The sequence below is a fragment of the Falco naumanni genome, chromosome 7 (assembly GCF_017639655.2).
Source record: "Falco naumanni isolate bFalNau1 chromosome 7, bFalNau1.pat, whole genome shotgun sequence".
NCBI classification, from domain to species: Eukaryota; Metazoa; Chordata; class Aves; order Falconiformes; family Falconidae; genus Falco; species Falco naumanni.
In genome coordinates, this window is record NC_054060.1 from 17,121,547 (window position 1) to 17,141,468 (window position 19,922).

The 19,922-nt window shown below is 44.5% G+C and overlaps 1 long non-coding RNA gene across 4 annotated transcripts in view; it reads right to left on the reverse strand.

Annotated features, from left to right (window-relative positions):
- LOC121091878 overlaps positions 1 to 19,922 on the reverse strand; it is a 121,341-nt gene that overhangs the window by 31,503 nt on the left and 69,916 nt on the right. The window contains exon 1 of one of the 4 annotated variants that reach the window (XR_005829070.1): positions 8,550 to 8,657. The exons of the other annotated variants lie outside the window; for them this stretch is intronic. This is a non-coding gene — a long non-coding RNA (uncharacterized LOC121091878). Of the gene's footprint in view, positions 1 to 8,549; positions 8,658 to 19,922 lie in introns of those variants that run through there. 4 annotated transcript variants of the gene reach the window in all.

Consider the following 19,922-nt stretch of genomic DNA (forward strand, 5'->3'; position numbering starts at 1 on the left):
TCCAATAAATCCCTCATGAAATTAGTATTCTACCCAGCGGAAGGCCAGCAGCCACCAGCCCTGCCACCCTGGGGTGTGGGGTGGGAGGGACCCTGCAGCTGGAGTGCGTGCTCATCACTCTGGTGAGAGCGTGGTGGTGGCCAAGAGGAAAGGCCACTGGCCAGGACCCTGATATGCTGTGGTTGTGCCCTGCTGTCCTGCTCTTTTGCAGTGAGTAGACATGGATTTACCTGTTTGAGATACACTAATGGCTTGGAAATTTTCTGGTTGATTGGTTACAATACAACTTTAAAGGAGAAGTAAAATGAGAAGCAAAATGAGTAGATAAAGAGTAAGAGGTGACCCTCCTTCTGTTCCTGACGGCACAGGTCAAGCCAGGAGAAGTTGCAAGACATCTTCTTGTGCCCCTAAGTTCAAAGGAGCATCTGTGCATTTGCTTAAGTTTTAAACACATCCTTATGTCATTCCTACAAAACATCACCCTCAAATAATGTGGAAACTGTCAAGTCCAACAAAATGAATTTTTATGTAATATTTTGTAGAAGCTGTTAAAGGTTTGATTCAAAAAGAGGTTTAGGTGAAATTCAGGTTCCTGATTTCAGAAATACCATCCTCAGAATTACCATCTGGCTGTATTTTGATTTCTGAGGTGCTTAAACTTCATTTTCAAAATTGAAGTGTGAGTGGCCACAGCTCTATGCTGCCAGAAGCTCCTCCAGCGTGACGAGGGTCAGCAGGCTGGCACCTCTTGGGGTCCGAGAAGGGGTTGCTTTTCCATCTGCTGTGCTTTGCCTTGTACCCTCAGGCTCACCTGTGCTGCCTGGTCTCTCTCCTCTTTTCACACAGCTGGGGGAAGAGATGCTCTCTCTTTTCCAGAGAAACCCCGTAGCTAAGGCAGAGGGAGACCTGAGGGGCTTGTGTGCAGGGGTGTTGTGGCTACTGAACTGTACTTTTCCAAGGGAAAAGCTTGTGGGGAGGCCAGGGGAGAAATTGCTCTTCACCCCTCCTGTTGAGAAATGCAATTTGGAAGGGTCCCCAGAGGCAGCGAGAGCAGCCACGAGCCCAGCCATCTCACTGAGAGAGTAAGGCACTCACTTAGGAGGCAGGACGGGCCCCGCTGGCCATGCACTTCATTCAAGGACTGATGTAATTAAAAAAGACACAAGCAAACAGTCATCCGATGTACTTCTTGTATAAAAGCATCTGTAATACCACTGCCAGAGAAGGAAGTGTCTTTTCAAGTCCCATATGTGAAGGACTCTAAAATGGCCAAGAAGTATTTCACAGATGTTTAGAGGAAAATAAAAATCCCTCTCTGTGCTGAGAACAGGGATGAAACATTTAGACCAAAGGTTAGTGTCCTCCCATATATATAAACCTCCCGGGTCACCGGTTGTTAAGATAAAAATGCTTCCTCTGCAGTGAAGCCCCACGAAGCTGTAGCACCGCTGCATTTACAGGAGAAATAGCAGAAGGGAGCAGAATGGAGTCAAAAGACAGCCTGAGAGAGAGGCAGAGCGCAGGCTGCGACCCCAGCCTTGGGCGGGCGTGCACAGTGCGGCCAGCTCAGCGTGGGCCAGGGCAGGGTGGCCCTGGGGTGGGCAGGCGGGGGTCCCGCTGGCCCTGCGCAGCCCCCAGCCCCACTGGCAGCCTCACCCGTGGGGCTTCTCCCGAGCCAGGCGGCAGGAAAAAGTTTGAAGCGCAAACCCCGCTGCAGAATAAGGCTGGCCCTGGTGCGCAGCCCCTGGGGAGCTGAGGAGCTGTGCATCCGTCACACCAAACCCAGAAGAATTCGTAGCAACTTTTCCAGAGAAAAAGAGTGATTTTTTTCCCTCCTGTCTGGAGCCTGTTCCCATCACCACCAGCATCCCACCTATGTGAGCCATGTGGCTGGGGGGAGCCCCTGGAGGCCCCCCTTCGGTGCAGCCATCCCCACCATCCAGCACCCAAGGACAGGCTTGCCAAGAGCTACCAGCCATTGCCTCCGTAGCTGCAAAACAAAGCGCTTACGCTGCCTTCTCATCTGCACTGTCCTGGTGAACATAAGGCTAAAATAACCGTGCCGGTGCCTTGTTTGAAATGAAAATGGCAGCACTTTTTCATCGGGGAAGTCTTTTATCATCTCTCTTTTCACCAGTGGTACCGTGACAGTGAAAATCAGTTAATGCAGTCCTCCCAAATCAGCACTAACCCCGCAGATGCCTGGAACCTTTGACAGAAGAGCTTCACACCCTGGAGGAAGTTACCTAATTCCTAAAGGTCTTTACAAGTTCGGCACTCCCTGTTGTTTCTGCACAGTAGCGGTGCAGGATTAGGGGCACAACACAGACACCACTGCAGATAGAAGTGCTGTGCTAATACCTTTCTAAAAATCATCTGTTGGCTTTGCTTAAAATCCAGGGCTCCCAGGTTAAGGAACAAACACCGTTGTACTCAGATGAAATATGCTTTCTCCCAAAAAGGAATAATTACAGAATCCCAGATTAATTCAATTACTGCACTTAAAATAACAAGCTGAATCCTGCAGTGCAGCTTAACCAGGCTAATGAGCACAACAGCGAGGATGAGCAGAGTGCTAGCCGGGGAATGGAAAAAGTGGTTCAGAAACCAGTGTGAGAACATGCAAATACAACGCCTACCAGCTTTTGTGCCTTGCCCTGATAATCATTGCCTGTGCTTTGAAGGGTTCTGCCATGCACAGTTGCTTATGCACCCTTATTTTCTCTCAAACAGTGGATTGTTTGTTTTCAATGACAGAAGTATCACACAGACCATCGTATGCGGATTGAAGATGCCGCTTTTATATTTTTCTCCTTGTTGCTATTATTCCTGGGTTGTGAATATTTTAAAGCACATGCCAACTCTTCGCCTCTGAAAATCAATGGAAGTTTGGCTGCTGACTTTAACAGAGCTGGATCAGATCTGAAGGTCTGTACCCCCCACCCCCTTTTTAAATAAGTGGGCATTTTATAGGATAATGGTCCTGGAGCGTATTGATTGGCCTCAGCTAGGCTGTACATTGCCCTCACTGGAAAATGTAAAACCTGTAATGGGCTGAACACAATGGGGATGTGACTGACATGTGCTGAGGGCATTTTGGGGCTCAGGGCTGCACCCTGCTTATGGTGCTGCAGTGGTGGGAGGCATCACGGGGGACACCCGACAGGCCTGGCATGACCACGCCGCATGGAGCATGAACATCCATAAACCTGCATCTGCTCTGTGGGGATGGTGACCCCGATGCAACGGGCTTTGTGCCGGTTAGCAAGGATGGCACACGAGGCTGTATGTTTCCCTGCCTGTGCCGGGGGGCCAGAGCCTACACTGGGGGGCCAGTGCACCGCACAAGATGCTGCAGGGTGCAACAAAATGGCAACGGGGAAAAATGTCAACATCATTTTGTCTTACTGCCTTCTTTATGTATCAATAGCATTGAATATTACTATAGCTAAGGTAAGTATGGAGAAATCCATGGGGTTATACAGAGATGATGTGAGGCCTAGAGAAGTGCTGGTGAACATGTCAGCTATATGCCAGCCCCATCACTGCCTTAAATCAGCCCTTGCCTTGCCCAGTAACTGGGTATCTGTATTTGTTGCTCTGTGCAAAGAACATTCAAATCAGAACCACTGTCCTGGAAAAAAAATCTTTCCGATATAACAACTGATGATGTGAGCCCACGTCAGCGGTAGCCTCTTATTGACCGGTGGGGGTTTGGGATCAGGCCCTCCCCCGTGGTCATTTCCAGAGGCAATTATCCTGATAGCTCCTGCTTTGCCTTCTGTCACGTAGTGCGATTGCTCTGGGGCTGGCCAGGCTACCGTGCTCTCCTGGAAGCCATTTCCCTTCACTGAACTTTGATTGTGAGGGATAGGTTATTGTCCGGGGTTTGAAAAGGAGATTGTGCACCAACCCTTGCCAGGTCGAGTCACCGGCTCTTTTCATAGTCAAACCCAAACCAAAATGCGCTTTTCTCCTGATAGCCACATACGATTGCAATCTGTGCACACACGCTTGTTCATCTGAATATGGGAATATGCTGTGTGAGACTATCTGCTGAAAAACATCATATATTGCCCACTGCTTCCAAGACTTAAGAGTCTGCACACGGGAAATAAAATCTTAGTTTTGCAGAAATGAGAGGAACTGTATTTTTTTTACTTGACTTCGCCCCACTTAAAATAATGTTTTAGGTACAATATTAATGAAAAGCTACTGTCATAAAAGCAGAGTGTGGGTGTCAGCCAGTGTGATAGAGGTAATGTAAAAATCATAGAAAGTTGATGTGTGACATGTACTAGCCCTGTTACACAGGCTGTGCACGCACGTGCATGATATTCAGGATGCTGCCTTATCAGGTTTAATTATGTTAGTACCCACTGCTCATCTATATCCTGTATAAAAGCAGCAAGGCAATCATTAGAAATAAGCGTTGCAAGGTAAGGCAGAGAGCAGAGCACAACAGCGGCTTCTCTCTTGCAGTTTGATTTGATATGCTTGCATAAACACATGTAAGACAATTCTTTATTGGTTTATTTGGGTAACAAACAACCAAAAAATCTCCCAAACCTGAAATAATTTGATTGCATTTTTCTGTAAAGGAAGAAGCTGAACTACTTATGGCTACAAAGACAGAGGAGATTGTATTAAAGGACTGTGAATCTAGACCTCTTTGTTGTGTTCGCAGGGATTTTCAGGGTGATTTAGTGTGGATTGATTTGCAGTTTATTCTGCAGCCATTGTTTGTAATGTGCTTTGCAAGCTCATGTACTCTGAACCTTAATTGTTCTAAATTAAACTATGGGGACCAGACAGAACACATTTCAATCAGAATTACAAAATATTGCACCAAATTCCTTTGGGATACATAATCTCTCACTATGTCTGCGGTGCTTGTATACATGGAGGAGTGAGAAAGCATATTTAGGAAGACATTTTACTATAATTTAATTTACCCTTTTCCATTGGTAAAGCAAACAAGGACGGGGATATTGGCAGAAACAAGCAAGTGAAGTCGTTCTGAAGCTGCCTCACTGGCATTTTTCGTACCTTGCTTAAGCAACTGCTTGTGCATAATTCTCCCCACAGGGCTTGGCAGAGAGAAAAGCACTGCCAGCAGCGAGCGGCTGGGTACGGATTGGGATCACAATGACTTTGGCAGGGTAATAGAAGGTAATAAAAGCTTACTTGGACTAGCATGGGAGAAAGGAGCAATATAACTTGCATTGATTTGAGCAATTCTGGGAGAAAAAAATCTCAGATATCAGTAGGGTTGGAGTCCTTTTAAGCCAATATGCCCTTAGTGAAAGAGCTCTGTAATATTTACTTGAAAAATACCTTTGTGTATCCTTGCTAAGACTGACCTGGCTCCTGGAAAGTTGGCAGCCAAAGAAAACTCTCTTTTCCCCCTTCTGTTTTTTTCTTCAGATAATTGCTTCCCCAGCTGAAGTTCCTCTAAAGAACTATGAAGAGGGATTTTGTGATAAAGAAGTTATAATACAGAAGATATCATTTGGGAGGAAAACACTTGGTGAGGATGAGAAAAAGTTTGAGAATGCAGGAGGGATGGCAAAAGCAGGGAGGGATTTTCAGGAAGAGCAGGTGATGCCATTGTAAACCCCACGGACACAGGGAAATGAGGGCTCAGGACAGCTCTGCCACTCAGAATGAGATGTCTGGCTGGCACAAAGCTCTTCTGCTTGGGATACGGCTCCAATAGAAGTTTCCTTTTCTTTTCAGGATTAGACTGGGTTAAAATTATAAAAGACCATTATTTTTGATGATTACCAGAAGACAATTCTTTTATGCCCCTGTCCCAACAAGGCAGAGGGAAGCTGCTCCAAACCCCCACAGGTACCTCAGCACCCCATGCCTGGCATGGGGTCATCATAATTTTAGGCTGAATTCTGCATTGCTCTTTGGACGATTTGAGCTGGGACCTCCCAGCAGTGGGGTATCTCAGCAGCTTTGGGGCAGAAGCAATGTCAGGAGGCCAGTCTGCCCTGGGCTGCACTCCAAGGAGACCACCTAAGCCTCCCTGGGGTGGGCAGAGGAGGAAAGAGGGGCTTCTCCAGCTCCTGGGGCAGGTGGTATAAGAGCTCCTGAGATGGTCTCTGAACAACAGTGAACTTCTGTGGCAGAAGTAAGGAGGGTAGTGTGGTGAAGGACAGAGACCAACAAGCCTTGGCCCCAACCAAGGGGTCAGGTGCTGTTTAAATGGCAGTCCTTGGAAGGCAACCTGATTTTGGGATTGGAATTCAAGTTTTTTTCCGAGCTCACAAGTATCAGTGCCTCTTCCTGTCACTTCCAGTCTAGAGAAATACGGATCAACTGAACAGCAGCTTGCCAAGCTCTGGAAAGTCACAAATGATTTGTCAGAGCTTTTTTGCTGGGAGGTCACTACGAGCGAGAGTGTATTTAGGCACCGTATGTGTCCCTATTTATCAACTGCACCTGTGCTTCCATGCCGAGCCTGAAACAAACCCGCTCATACTCAATTTAGCATAGCAGTCTGAATTAGTTAATTTTAGTCAGTCGGTGATTGTTATTGCTAAGATCCACCACTGTTCTGCATTGCACAGGCATTAAAATTAGTGTGAAGATTGACAGCCTTTTTCCAGAAAGAATAAAAGTATCTGCACATTCATGATGAATATAAACAGAAAGGTCAAGACTCAAAACCCAGAAGTCACCTATATAGTCTCCAAACAGTAGACTGTCTCATAAGGTCACAACTCATTTAAGCCCAATGCTTCCTGTGAATGCTCTGGCAGATGTACATAAGTGAATGGCTTATTTATCATCAAAGACTGAGTTCAAATATAACTTTATTGAACACACCAAGTTTTTGCTCGTGTTTTAATTTACCAAATTAAATTCAACAGTCTTGGAAGAATAGATTCAAATATTCAGACTGAGGTAATACTTGACTGAATACACTGTTCTCAGTGCTTCTAATGATCCTGCTCCTATGTCAGTGGTTTTCAATCTCTTCAGTGTTTATATAGCTAAAATCTTCTGCTAGAGGTAGGGACCCTTATATTGAAAATTCAAGCCGATTGACAATAGGTTTGCTATCCTTGGTTATCTTTTTATAGTGCTCTCATTCATAGTCCTTGGACCACAGGTAAAAAAACACCGACTGACTATTTACATAGACCTCCTTCCCACAGCACCCGAATATCCCAGTCACCATGGATTTATTTTTATTGCAATGATGAGAATGAGAAGAGTGCTATTTTTCTCGTTCCGAGTCCCTAAAGTGCAGAGACAGCGAGCTAAGATTTTAAAAACAAACAAACAGAAATCAAAGATTAGCTGCCCAAATCCATCCTTATGAGCCTATTTAATGTAAAAAACCACAGCAACTCTTGTTCGCAATATTCATGGGCAGGTCAGGGTTCTCAGCGCCATTTATCCTTTCCACCAGTGATTTGATCTACTGAATCCTTATTCACAGTGTTATTAATTGTTCAGCATTGAGACCTGGCTTCTCAGCTTCTCAGAGTGCAAACCAAGACAGACAAGACGTGAATTGTAGAGGCAAAAATGAGTAAGAGCAGTCATTTAGAGCGGTAATAAGGTTAGCTCACCCAGACATTTTTGGATCAGTGCTAACTTCAAAAATGAAACTATATTAAAGTATTTGCTCACAAGCAAAGGCACCTTGTACATCTACCTAATTAGTCTTTGTGGAATCTCTATTGCAACAGTGCCTCAAAAATGTAAACAAAAAATGCTTTTGTTGCAACTGGCTTATCTAGACGGAGGCACGAATACAGCCAACTACACTGAGAGAGACCTGCTATGAGCCCTGCTGGTAACTAGACGAGACAGTGATGTGGCGACCTAGAAGAAAGGATTTCAGTGGGTCCAGCACAGCGTATTTCCTATGTCAAGAACCCCAGCATCACACAACTGACAGCCTTGGCACAAAGGAAGAGGCTTGGTAGGCACAGGCATGGATTTGCCCATGCTAAATGCTGCTGAAACCCCACTTCCAAAGGACGTGCCGTATGTTCAGAGTGCCAATCCCAGCCCCACTGCAAGATGCATAGGACAATACGTGAGTAAACAAAATATATGCTGATTACAGAACTGCTTTCTTTTCTTTCCTGTAGTGTTGCCATTAGGACAGAAAGAGAAAAAATATTTTTGGGGAGAACAACTCGGCAGCTACAGTTTCTAAGTAAAGCTTATTATTTGTACAGCAAAAATCAAAACAACCTTTTATTTGTCACTGCAGGGAGAAGAAGAAATATGATTCCTGTCTCCCAGCTCTGTAATGTCCTATTCTTCAGCTGTGCATTTTGTCCAGTTGTGTCTTATCATGTTAGTGAAAGGAGGGTTTCTGCTCCTTTCTTTCTTTCTTTTCCCCCCATCTTTCTTTCTCTCTCTATCTCTTTTTTTTAATACCTCCCTGTTCTTGACCTGACCTCTTGCTCATGTAACATCTCAGTTTTTAAATGGTCATTCACTATCACCATTTCTTTTGGGAAACACGTTTCTAAGCCTAAGCATACAAGATTATAGCAGATTTCTTAGCTTACTGTGTAGTGTGTTTCCCATGTGATAGCTTCTCCTCAGGAAAGCTATTCTTTCATGCAGCCATAGCACCAGCATTGATCAGTGGAAAAGTTCAAGGCAGCAACTCATCAAGCACAGCTTCAATACTAGATTCCAGACAAGGTCTGCAATAAATAAGACCAGTAACAAAGCATCATATTTCCTCCTTACACAGAAAACCAACAGTGACACAGTTCTAAATTTCAGAATATAAGGACAATTTCTTCTCTGCATTGGAGCAAGATGAAAGCTGGAGGTATACTCCCTTTTAATATCAACTATCTTTAAGTAATCATGAATTTTTAGGATGTTAGTCTTTGAAGTGTGCTAGCATATCATTTTAAATGCACAGGTTCTTACTATATGGGATTTTTCAGTGCCTTCACTGAATAGGACTTTGCTGTTGGAACACCGTGATATTATTGAATATGAGTGTTTAGAATATATTATTCTGACCCCAGTGTTAGTTACTGCTTTTTATAAAATATAATAACGGTTCCAAGATGTCAATGTTAGCTAACAAAAAAAGAACAATCTAGTGCTGTAAGCAGATAGGAAAAAAATTCCAAATAGCAGTGCGATAAAAAAATATACACCCTATGAGGCCCTCACAGATTATTGCTATTGATTTCTTTCCTGGAGACGTGGAAATGTTACCAGATGGGGTGTTAGGCAGTAAGTGTGTGGGTGCAAACGCAGTTTATTGCTTGCTGTCTAGAAATCACTGAAAACCTTCACAATTCTGTTTGGCTATGTCACATAAAAAGGTAAATTTTTTGCCCTACACCAGTCCTTACAAAAAGCTACATGACATGCTATAGAAATGAGCATACAGTAAACTTGTCTCTAAGGAAAAAAAGATCAGCAAGGGAATTAAACACACACAGATACATGCACATGCTTCCCAGGGACCTTAAAATGTCTTACACATATTTGAGTATTTGTCCTCATCTTGGTCATATCCTTCCACTACGTTGATTTAAATTCATCTGAAAGACTAAATTGATTTATTTCATGGTTTTTCTCTTTTACTTCTGCCTGGAACATTGGGCTCTGTCCTGTATTTTATGCTTATGGAAGTGCTAATAAGATTTGCTGTAGGTTTCTAAAAGTCAGGTACTGAAGCTGGAGTATAATGCACAACTGTGTCTGACCCCCTCGGGGATGCACCCATTAAAAAAAAAAAGGCTGACCTTCTGTCACTTTCTTCCTCCTCCCTTTTAATGATTCCTTCTATATCCTTTTGAGAAGATCTTTACAGCCCTTTGACCCCTGTTAGAACAGGAAGACTTAAACAGCTAAAAGTACCCTCAATATCAGCAGTTGCCAACAGGAGCTCAAGAGGCTTTTTAGGAAATGCCAAAAGACAATAACCTACATTTTCAATGCATTTAGAGACCAGGTCCACATTCAATATTGTATAATTCCCCTTCCGTTTGCTTTGGCATAGCGCACGCTCGCGCTGAGCTGAGGCCTGACAGTACAATCACACATTCCCCTGGCAGCAAAGCTGCTGTTTTGGCAGCAAACCCATTTGTAACAGCAAAGCAGCGAATCTGTGCTAATTCTACATGTGATGATACTTCTTACTTAGCCTTCAGAAAAACAGATCCTTTGGAAGGATCAAGCAGCTCCAGCGTTGCTCTGGCAGCGATGCCCACCTCAGTCTCCCCTCCGCTGAAGCTCATGCCTTGCTATTTCTTGAACCTCGTAAAATGCTCCCCCACCCCGAGCCCAGCACGTGTCACTGTGCCTTGCGAAGGCAGGCAGCGCAGCAGCACGGCAGGACCAGGTCATGCCAGCTGACAAAAAGCTGAAACCAGCTTTTGCTGGTTCTCTGTGGATATTTCTCTGGTGGTGGGGAACAATTTGGCAATCTGCAGCAAAGCAGACTGGTGCTTACAGCTGGGTAACACCTCAGGCATAGGCAGGAGCATCCAGTGGGAGGAAGGCTACAGGGGCTGGCTAGAACAATGCCAAGTTGAAACCAAGGGGGGAAAGCACCTTTGCAAACGATTGCTTAAGGAGGCTTGATGAGAGAATGCAAAGGAGTCGTTTCTTTGCACCTTACTGCAATATTGCAGATTCTTCCCTCTTTCTGTGGAAAAGCAGCCTCTGATTCTGCTCTGAGCCTCTGCTCAGACCAAGTCAAGCGGGAAGACTCACCTGAGCAGGGGGCTGATGAAATGGCCAGTGTTGAGCTGGGGCTGGGTGCTCAAAAGCAACAAAGTGACGGTGGAGTAAAAATCACCTGGAAGTTGCACGGACTATTATAATGGTATTATGAAATCTCACTGGCATCTCATTATATGTGTCATCAAATAAGGCATTATTAAAACACCAATTAAGCAGTGTGATATAGCCATCATTTTTAAAATTCAGGGAACGGTGTCCTGGGATAACGTATAGGTTAACAGAAACTGAGGCAAATCCACCCAAGGGATGGGAAGGTAAGGGAAGAGCTGGAGCTGTGCTAAAAGCAGCCTGACCCGTCTCACTAAGAGTTTGCAAAATGTCCCCTGATACAACCCAGCCCCTGGCCTGTCGACACATCCAAGAAAGTCAAACTTAGACCGAGTAAATTAAGTGAACAACAGGGATGTGTAATAAAAATGTGTTTCAGGAAGGACAATTAAATAGAAACTTCTGTTTCTTTTGGTATCTCCCAAGACTGTGGTTAACGTTCATTGCTCACAGCACATACTAACTTTGATAGCTCAAGCAGTTTTCCGCTAAAGTGACTCAAAAGAATTTATCTTGATGCAAGTGTGCCTGCATACTGCAGTGGAGTTCGGTCCCTTTTGCTGCTGAGAACAAAGATATTCTTTTAAGCATACAAAACAACTGTCTATGGACTGTTTGAGCAATTACAGTGTAGAGACTGAACTGCCATGGATGACCTTATTGGGTCATTTGTAGACCAGTAGGCTTGGAAAATTGATGAAACTAAGTCTTCATGGTAGAGATTTCAAAGACAGTAACAAGGAGATCCCCATATGAGTGATGTTCAAGTCCTATAAAATGAATGACCATGAATATAACTGGGAAATATCCCACATAAAGTGTGAACCGCCAGACAATGAGATATTTTAGATAAAATTCATTCTAAAGGAAAGAGAGCCTTCTGTTTACATGTTTGCATGACCTAGTGGACAATACAATAATAACCAAGTAGCCTTGGTGTCACAGTGACAAAGGATGAAACTTAGTCTAATATTTTCCATCAAAAAACTCCCGCGAACTCAGAACACACACATGGCAGAGTGTCACTTCCTTCAGACCTCTGTAGACCCCGTGGTGGCCACGCAATAAATACAGCTACAGAAGTTATCTTTGTTACTCTTAAAAACAGCAAGTGAGATCAGGTATTTTCTCCTTTGTGAATTTGCAAATCTGGCCAAGAGCAGTAATTTTATAATTTCCAGTGAAAAAAGTAGCAGGCTCAAGAAAGGAGAGGAAAACAAAAAAAAAAAAGGTAAAATTTTCCTGCAAGCTTCGTGCTGCAGAAGAAAAATTAATCACAACACTGGTCTGATAAGCCTTGTAAGTCCCTGGCTCTTGCTTTGTCCTCTCTGAGGTGCCGTATCCCGTGGGGACCAATTGTGTGGCTTAGAGAGTCCTTTTGCCTGGTGGCCTGTTGTGGAGTCTGTTGGACTATAACTCACAGCTGCTATTTCAGATAACTTTATTTTTGTTTGTTTGAATTTATTTCATCCACACTCATGTGCGCACGCACGAACACACACACACATACATATACAAAAGCCTGGCTCTGCTTTTTCAAGAGGCCTGGAGTACCCAGGCGTTTCATTGTTTTTCATGCATTAGCTTCAGAGGGCTTCAGGAGCAGAGTAGTATTTATTTATGGATTAGATTGACAGAGTGCTCCCTACAAGTGCTCCAGATTCAGCTGTATTGAACTTGGTGCACTTACACTGGGGTCCTGATCCTGCAGAGCAAGGGGAACCCACCCCAGTGATGTCCTCAGTCCCGACGTTAAAGCTAAGAATATGTTTAAAGTGGTTGGGGACTGGAGCTCCAACCTCTAAATATCACATGAAAATAAATGTCCTATGATTCTCACCAGCTCCTGAAGCTGTAAATCTTTTAAGTTTATCATGAAATATTAAATAAGTAAAGCCAACACTACAGTCAAGAATGGATCTGATACTCAAGTCAGACCTTCCAGCCAGCAATCTTCACGGGGTGCCTATTTGCATAAGCATTTAGAAATTATTAGTAATTAGGCATATTATAAAGCACTCGTTACCATTCAAAGTTTCTGAATTTGCTTCACTAACAAAGAGCCATCAAATCTCGGATTTCTACTAAGTACATAAATCTTGTGTATCAGAGAGACTAGGCTTCATACTAGCAAAAAGCCCCCAGCAGAAGCCGTTAGTCCCGTCTAACAGCAGTCGCTTGTTAATGAAACCCATCCTTTGAAGGAGTGATTTTAGAATTCTGCAATAGCCAATGAAAATTACATGCAAACATTATGGTCATTTGTTATCATTATAAATTGTGATAATGTCATGGCTGACTTACAAAGATGATGACCTGAAAGGCCATGACATTATGACATTACATTTTATCAATAATGAAAAATTGCTTCTTTTGCATGATTGTACCGGAGGTGAGCCAGGACCCCGGAAGGCTGCTGGCTCATGCAGACTGGTTTTAGCACTAGGGAGGAAAACAGACTGATAAAGAAGTATTTGGGGAAAATAAACAAACCAACTATAGGAAGACTAGAGACAGGAGAATATATTTACCTCACAGTATTTAATCGGAATTTCTGGAGGCCTGGATGATATATGTCTCGAAGGCGGCACAGGGGAGATTCACCCAGTGCAACGAGCTCACAGTAGGCTCCTTCCAGTACTTCGATGGCACAGTGAAAGCCTTGGGGACCAATGAAACCCTTAATAGAGGGGTTTAATGTTTTCAATGGCATTAACTGACAGTTCTGATTTGGTTGTTTTCTATTCCAGCCTCTCTCTACGTTGCCTAGAATGCCCCTCTGCCACGTACCTCAGACAATCAGTTTTAAGCTGGATCTTAGTGATACACAGTGCCCTGAACTGTCTGCCAGGGAGCGGTGGGATGAATGGGCCATTATGCAGGGAAGTCATTAGAAACAAAAATGGCTTAGCTATTACCACTGGTACAAGTGCTGTAATTTGACAGCTGCTCCAACAGCCGAAAAACGGGAGTCCTGCAGGACATGCAGTTCTGCTGCGCACAAGACATGATTTCTCCCAGCTGCACAGAAACCTCAGCTCTGAGATGAGCCTGGGCGGGTATTTACACCTGTAAGAACCTGTAAAGTCAAACCTCCAGCCTCACCATTGCCAGGGCACAGGAGAGCTGGACCCCTTAAGGAATGGCAGGAGGTGTGGTGACCTCCGCGTACTTTGCAGCTCACTGGGAGCCCTGAACCACTTAAGGGTACAGATTGATCCCTTCTGCATCCTTCCCATGCAGCATTTCCTGCCTCCGCTTCTGGAGCACAACGTATATCTGACAAGCATGAGACAGAGTCCCTCATCCATGCCTAGCCCTGACACACACTGCAAGGAGGACAGTGCTGCGCAGCCTCAGCACTGCCACGTGCTCTTTTCCTGGACCAGATAACAAATTACACTCACAGACAGCCACTGAACTGCTAAAATCTCCTGCCTGCTCTTTCACTGTCAGAGCGTTAAATCCACAGCAAGATGTCCTAACAGCCACCCCTTGGCTCCTGCCTCATGTCCCACCATCACCTGCCCCAGGCAAAGCCCTGAGCAAACAGATGGGCTTTGCCCTACCCCTGGTGGTCCCGCTGGTGTGGGTCCTATGAGCAACAAAGGCAGAGGCTGCATGCTTCTTGGTTTGGAGTGAATAGGGGCTATAACCTGGGTGTAGACCCAACCCTAAATTCCTTAAGCCCCTGAAGTGACCACGCGGGGTGGGAAGGGGGGGGAGGCATTTAACAAGCAGGGATGCCTGCCTTGCAGCATCCCCTCTGCCAGCCCCACCATGCCCACCTGCATGGAACATGGTTTTACTCCACTCTAAGGTGGGTACGTTATATGTGTGAAGATGTGTACTTACTGTAACTGTTCTAAGAACGTCAGCCAAAAACCCATTGTTTATTTGCAGCAATATTTATGAGGACAGTTTTATGGTGAATATGAATAGAAATGCCCTAGTGATTCTCTTGCATGCGCTGATACAAAGATCAGAAAAAGAAAGTTGATCATTTTGTTTGCTGGTTTGCCAAGGCTGTAATGTTTCAAGCAGGTCTATGAAGTGGCGGTTTCTCAGTAAACGAAGACATAATGTGGGTTATGTTTTGTTTTTTGGTGGTTTTTTTTGATCTTGAAAAATAGTTGGAAGCACTGCGGCACCTTGTCTGTTCTCAGCTACACTTACTCTCTCAGATAGCAGTAAAGATGGCAAACACTGTACTACACATGTATACCACAGGCTGAAATTCCTAAAATAAAGACTAGAAGAAGTCTAAAATCTTTACATTCAGGGGGCAAAGCACATTTTATTTTACTTTATTTTATTTTATTTTATCTTTTATAAAGGTATTTCATGGCAGGAATGTAAAAGACCTATTTATTTGACACTGTTTCCTCACAGTAATGGCTTCTGTACATGTTCTCTTGATGCCACCATTTCGAGCAATCTATGTGGAGATTTAAACAGTAGTACCTTATATCTGAAAAATATTACAGAAACTCTGCCTTAATTCTAGCGGAAAGGATGCTGGTGGCAGCAGTGTAAGACAGCTGCTTGCCAGCACATGGTGCAGGAACAGAGAGAGAGAAAAGCTCGACCAGGTTTCACCTAAGCGGTTCACTTTTTGTGTGCATATGGGCTTCTGCTAGTGGTGTGAAATCCCAAGGCATCTGCCAAGACGTATTGCTTAATGTTCTCTGCTTTTCAAAGGTTCAGTAAGCAAAAGGGGTTATCCCGAGCAAGCTTCTATGACCATGACAGGAGCAAAACACCTCTGTGTATAAATTTGAAACCTTTAACCTTCTAACTGTCAAATTTCAATATTTCTGGTCACAGTGTTAAATGCACCCAGCAATTTTATTGAAAGAGTTTTCAGTGTATCCAGATGGAAAAATCAAAGTTTGCTTTTATATTTACACACTGTTAGTAAGTTGTTAAAAGAAGAATAAACCAAGGTGACTGCCAGCAATATTAGTGTAAGCTTTACAGCTTCAGCATAATAAAATAGCATCCCTATTTTCTCTGTAACCTGTGACGTACGCTCCAAATGACTTACTGCTACTGCTGCTTTAATATACCCTACATCTTACTAATGATAAACAGGCTGTACTGTGTTGGGTCTGGGTTTCACTCTAGACAGAAAGGAATACAGGAAAAGATGAGATGGTATAAAATGACACCTTAAAAACCCCCAACTTTAAGCCAAAATCTAGTTTCCAAGTCCTTCTAATATCTGTGCTTATCTATTTATTTTTGGTTGGTACTTTTTGCCTTTGCATCTACAAAGGGTGTGACTGCCACTGATAGACACAGTGATTGTACATTGTCCTACCTAGAGATGCCCTTACATTTTGGTATCTTTTCCCACTCTGTCCATTTTTGTGCATGAATCCTTTATCATTCCATCACAAAGACCTTTATGACAGCAGACAGGTGAAAGAAAGAATGGCTTTAGAAAGCCATTTTCCTTTCAAACAGTAAGTAAATATTATCAGTGATATGTGCGACAGCGATGGTGAAGCCTGACATGGAGCCATCCCTGCCAGGGGAATCGCTTGGCTCCTGCTCCCTTCAGTGCAGCCACCACCAGGAATCCCCAGGGAGTGTTGGGGATGACATTTATTAAGCCTCTACAAAGCAAAACCTTCTGAAATGCCACCATTGGCAACAGTTATGACTGCAGGGGCTGCTCCCTGTGAGCGCCTCGCAGGCAGGGCACATGCAGAAGCCCAGTCTGCTCTCTCGGTGGCCCCAGGGATGGCTGCTGCCCACCCGGCACGGTGCAGCTGCTGAAGGCTGAGCAGCCCTCGCAAGGCTGCCTGCCTTGTGCTCCTAAGCCACGTACAAGTCAGGGTTGAACATTTGTCATTAAGTCCTGCTGCCAAGAAGAAAATTTATTCTGGGGCAATGGGAAGATTACAATCCAGCTTCTGATCTGCCACGATCCCATTTTACACTGGAGTGACTGTTGGCTTGAGTCAAGTTACGGTGCTTTATGTGGAGTAGATGTAACCAGAATAAGGCTTTAAGCACCTATTTCTTCCGCAGAGGCGTCTCTGCCTCTGGCTCACAAGGACAACAGGGTGGCAGTACTGGCTTCTCTCAGGACCAGTGAGCAGGGACCCATTGCTAAATGGCCCAGCTTTTTCAGAGGTGAAAGTTGCAGCACAAGGCACTTTTGGAGGGGAACATTTTCTTGCGTTGCCAGTGCAGATATTTTGTGAGCGGGTGATGCAGGGAGCCCTGAGCACCAGAGATTTGCTGAGCCCACATACACAGCCCCAGGCACATTTCTCCTCCCCTCCTAAGGAAACCATCGTGGGCATTTCCGCCTCTGAGCTGCAAGGGGATCACCAGCACAAGAGCTTTGCGTGTCGGAAGCTCAGTCCCCTCCTCAGCTCCACATGGATACGGCACCGGCATGTGCAATCAGGGTCTGCCTGCAGCATCACTTCAGAACTGATTCCCAGGAGCCAGACTTTTAACTAAAAGGGCAGCAGAGGACAGGAAAGCAGCCAGTTCTCCTCTGCTAAACACAGAGGAAGGTGTTTCTCCAAGTGGGTGCCCTCCCTCCTTGGCTGGGTGCAGGAAGGCTCCATCTGCTCTCCGCTGCGTCCCCCAGGACATACTGCGCTCCTCCCTGAGGCACATTAATCTGAGCTGAAGGAGCCTCTAAATGCAGCAGGGTATGTTTACTGGTGAGCAGTCTTAGCTGTATGTATTTCTCAGGGCTGTCTCACGTGTCCTGGAGGCTCAGCCCTGGCTGGGGGCCACATCATGGGAGGTCAGGCTTTGCACAGCGGTGCTCAGGAGAGCCCTGAGCAAGGGGATCACCCATGTGCTGAACAGCTTTACGGGAGCCCTGCAAGGGCACAGTCAAGCTGTTCTGCCCGCATGGACAGAAATGCAGTCCCCACCTGCTTCTCTAGGGACAGGGGTGTTTAATTTATTTAAAGGAGGTGCTGGCAGCTGGGAAAAGGTGTCTCACTGCCCTTTGACCTGTGACTTGTCTTGAAGAGAATGGGATGTCAAAATGCTCCTGCTCTGAAGATGCAGACAGCAGCAGCTACTGGAGCCAAGATGTTTAAATTCACTTGTTAAACTAGTGATGATTTCCACAGCGTTGATAGAAAAAGGCAAAAATGTGGCAATTGCACCTACATTTGCTCCATTTCATGTGGAGTTACTGGGCAACAGCTCACATAGCTCCTGCCTGCTGGGATGGGACCTCCCGCTTCACTCCTCTGCCAGTCCCTGATGGGGCCCATAGTTTTGCTAGGAAATACTTGCAGCCTTATTGGATTTCACACAGCTCAAAATGTCAGCACAACCTGAAAATCAACAATTCTGCCATTCTGATCAGAAAACAAAGATGGTGAGGTGTGCCCTTAGTGTCTTAAAATGCAGAGAGGTCTCATACTGAAAAAAATAAAACCAAGTGCAAAGAAATGGTAATTCTGTCCACATGACACACTAGAGCCATTTAGTCTTAATAGTCCTTTAAAACACACTATCCAAAAAGGTATTTGGAGCTCTTATCACATTTAAGAACTTGCTTAAAACATTTCTGGCTTTATCTGCAATCCATTACTAATTGCAATCAGTTTAGTTTGTTGAAAAGCAGGAACCGGAGCCTGCAGAAAGTCCTTGGGTTTAGCAACATTTTCTAAATGCATTGTGACAGTGAAAAATAAACTTCATAAATGGTTGTCCAGTGCCTATTTATTCACTAAGAGTTATAATGAAATTCAGGCCTTTTAGTCCTAAAAGTCTTCACCACAAAATGCACACACTGATTACAAGCAGCACTGCAAACAGGTATGAGTGTTTCCCACATAGGAAAACACGTGCTAATGGCCGGGAGGAAGGAGATGAGATCTATTCCACGCTTTTCCACAACGCACGGGGTGACATTGAAAGGGTCACTGAAGCTCTGTGCACCTTCTGTTTGCTGCCTGTAAAACAGCAGCACTGAGGATGACTTTCAAAACATGCCATGGGATCAAAGAAGTGGTGCTGTTTTGCAGCCTCTAACTTTGTACTTTTCTAGGGACAGGACTTCTGCTGTTGCTGCTCTTGCTTTCAAAACATACAATAATCTCAGTTTGGTCAAGTTACAATCAAATACTCTAATTTTAACCATTAAATCAATAGTCATGAAAATGGCCCTGGCTCATTATAGCTTTCTTATGGAGTTCTCAAAGAGATAAGGATAACAGCAGAACATTGAAACTAGAGTGGATAAAGTTCTAACTGTAAAAAAGATGCAGGACAGTTTTTGTGACTAAATATTGCTCATTTATGACTCTGAAATCACATTCCCTGTTTGCAAGTGTTTAGGCAGATACTCGTGTATTCCTCAAACCATTTCCTTAGTTTTAAAACTTCCTCAGTTTCAGCTGAAATGATTGCTTGGTGTTCAACTGCTGTGTTGTGGCTAAAATCTTAATTATACAGTGGGAGGCAAGGAACAATCACATGTTTGTGTTGTGGAACCAGCACAAACACAGCCTAAGCCAAAACCCCATATCCACCAGGCACTGGGTCAAAGCCATAACTAATAAAAGAACAGTTGGTGCAAGCAACCCAGGGACAAGCTGTGGCTGAAATTTATATAAAATATTACGGAAATATTTAGAAACAACCATTTCCATTCTGCGTATCCACAAAGATGCTGGTCAGCTCTGTTTCCATAGCAAAGAAACACTACATTACAGAACATTATATGTTCTATACCATTAGAGCCACCTGAACTTTGAAGACAAAGAGTGCCTGTCTTCACAGTGGACCTGTGATTGCTGGGAGTTCCTTCAGCATCCCCTGAAATTGCTGACATTTGGCTCATTTGTGCTGCTTCTATTCAATTGTTGTCTGTGTGATTCAATTTACCATTTAGAGCCATTACCGTGTGTCATGAACTTTCTTAATCTGAAATGCGAGAATCTTCTCTTAAATACAGGGCTGCTGAGAGGGAGGTGTTGTGGGGGCAGGTCCCACAGGACCCAGCGAGGGGAAGGAGGTGGAGAGACCTGACGAGCTATCCTGGCATCACTTCCTCCTCCTACCTCACTGTTGCCTTCCCTCCCCACTGCCCCACTTGTGTCATTCCCCTGCAGTTCACA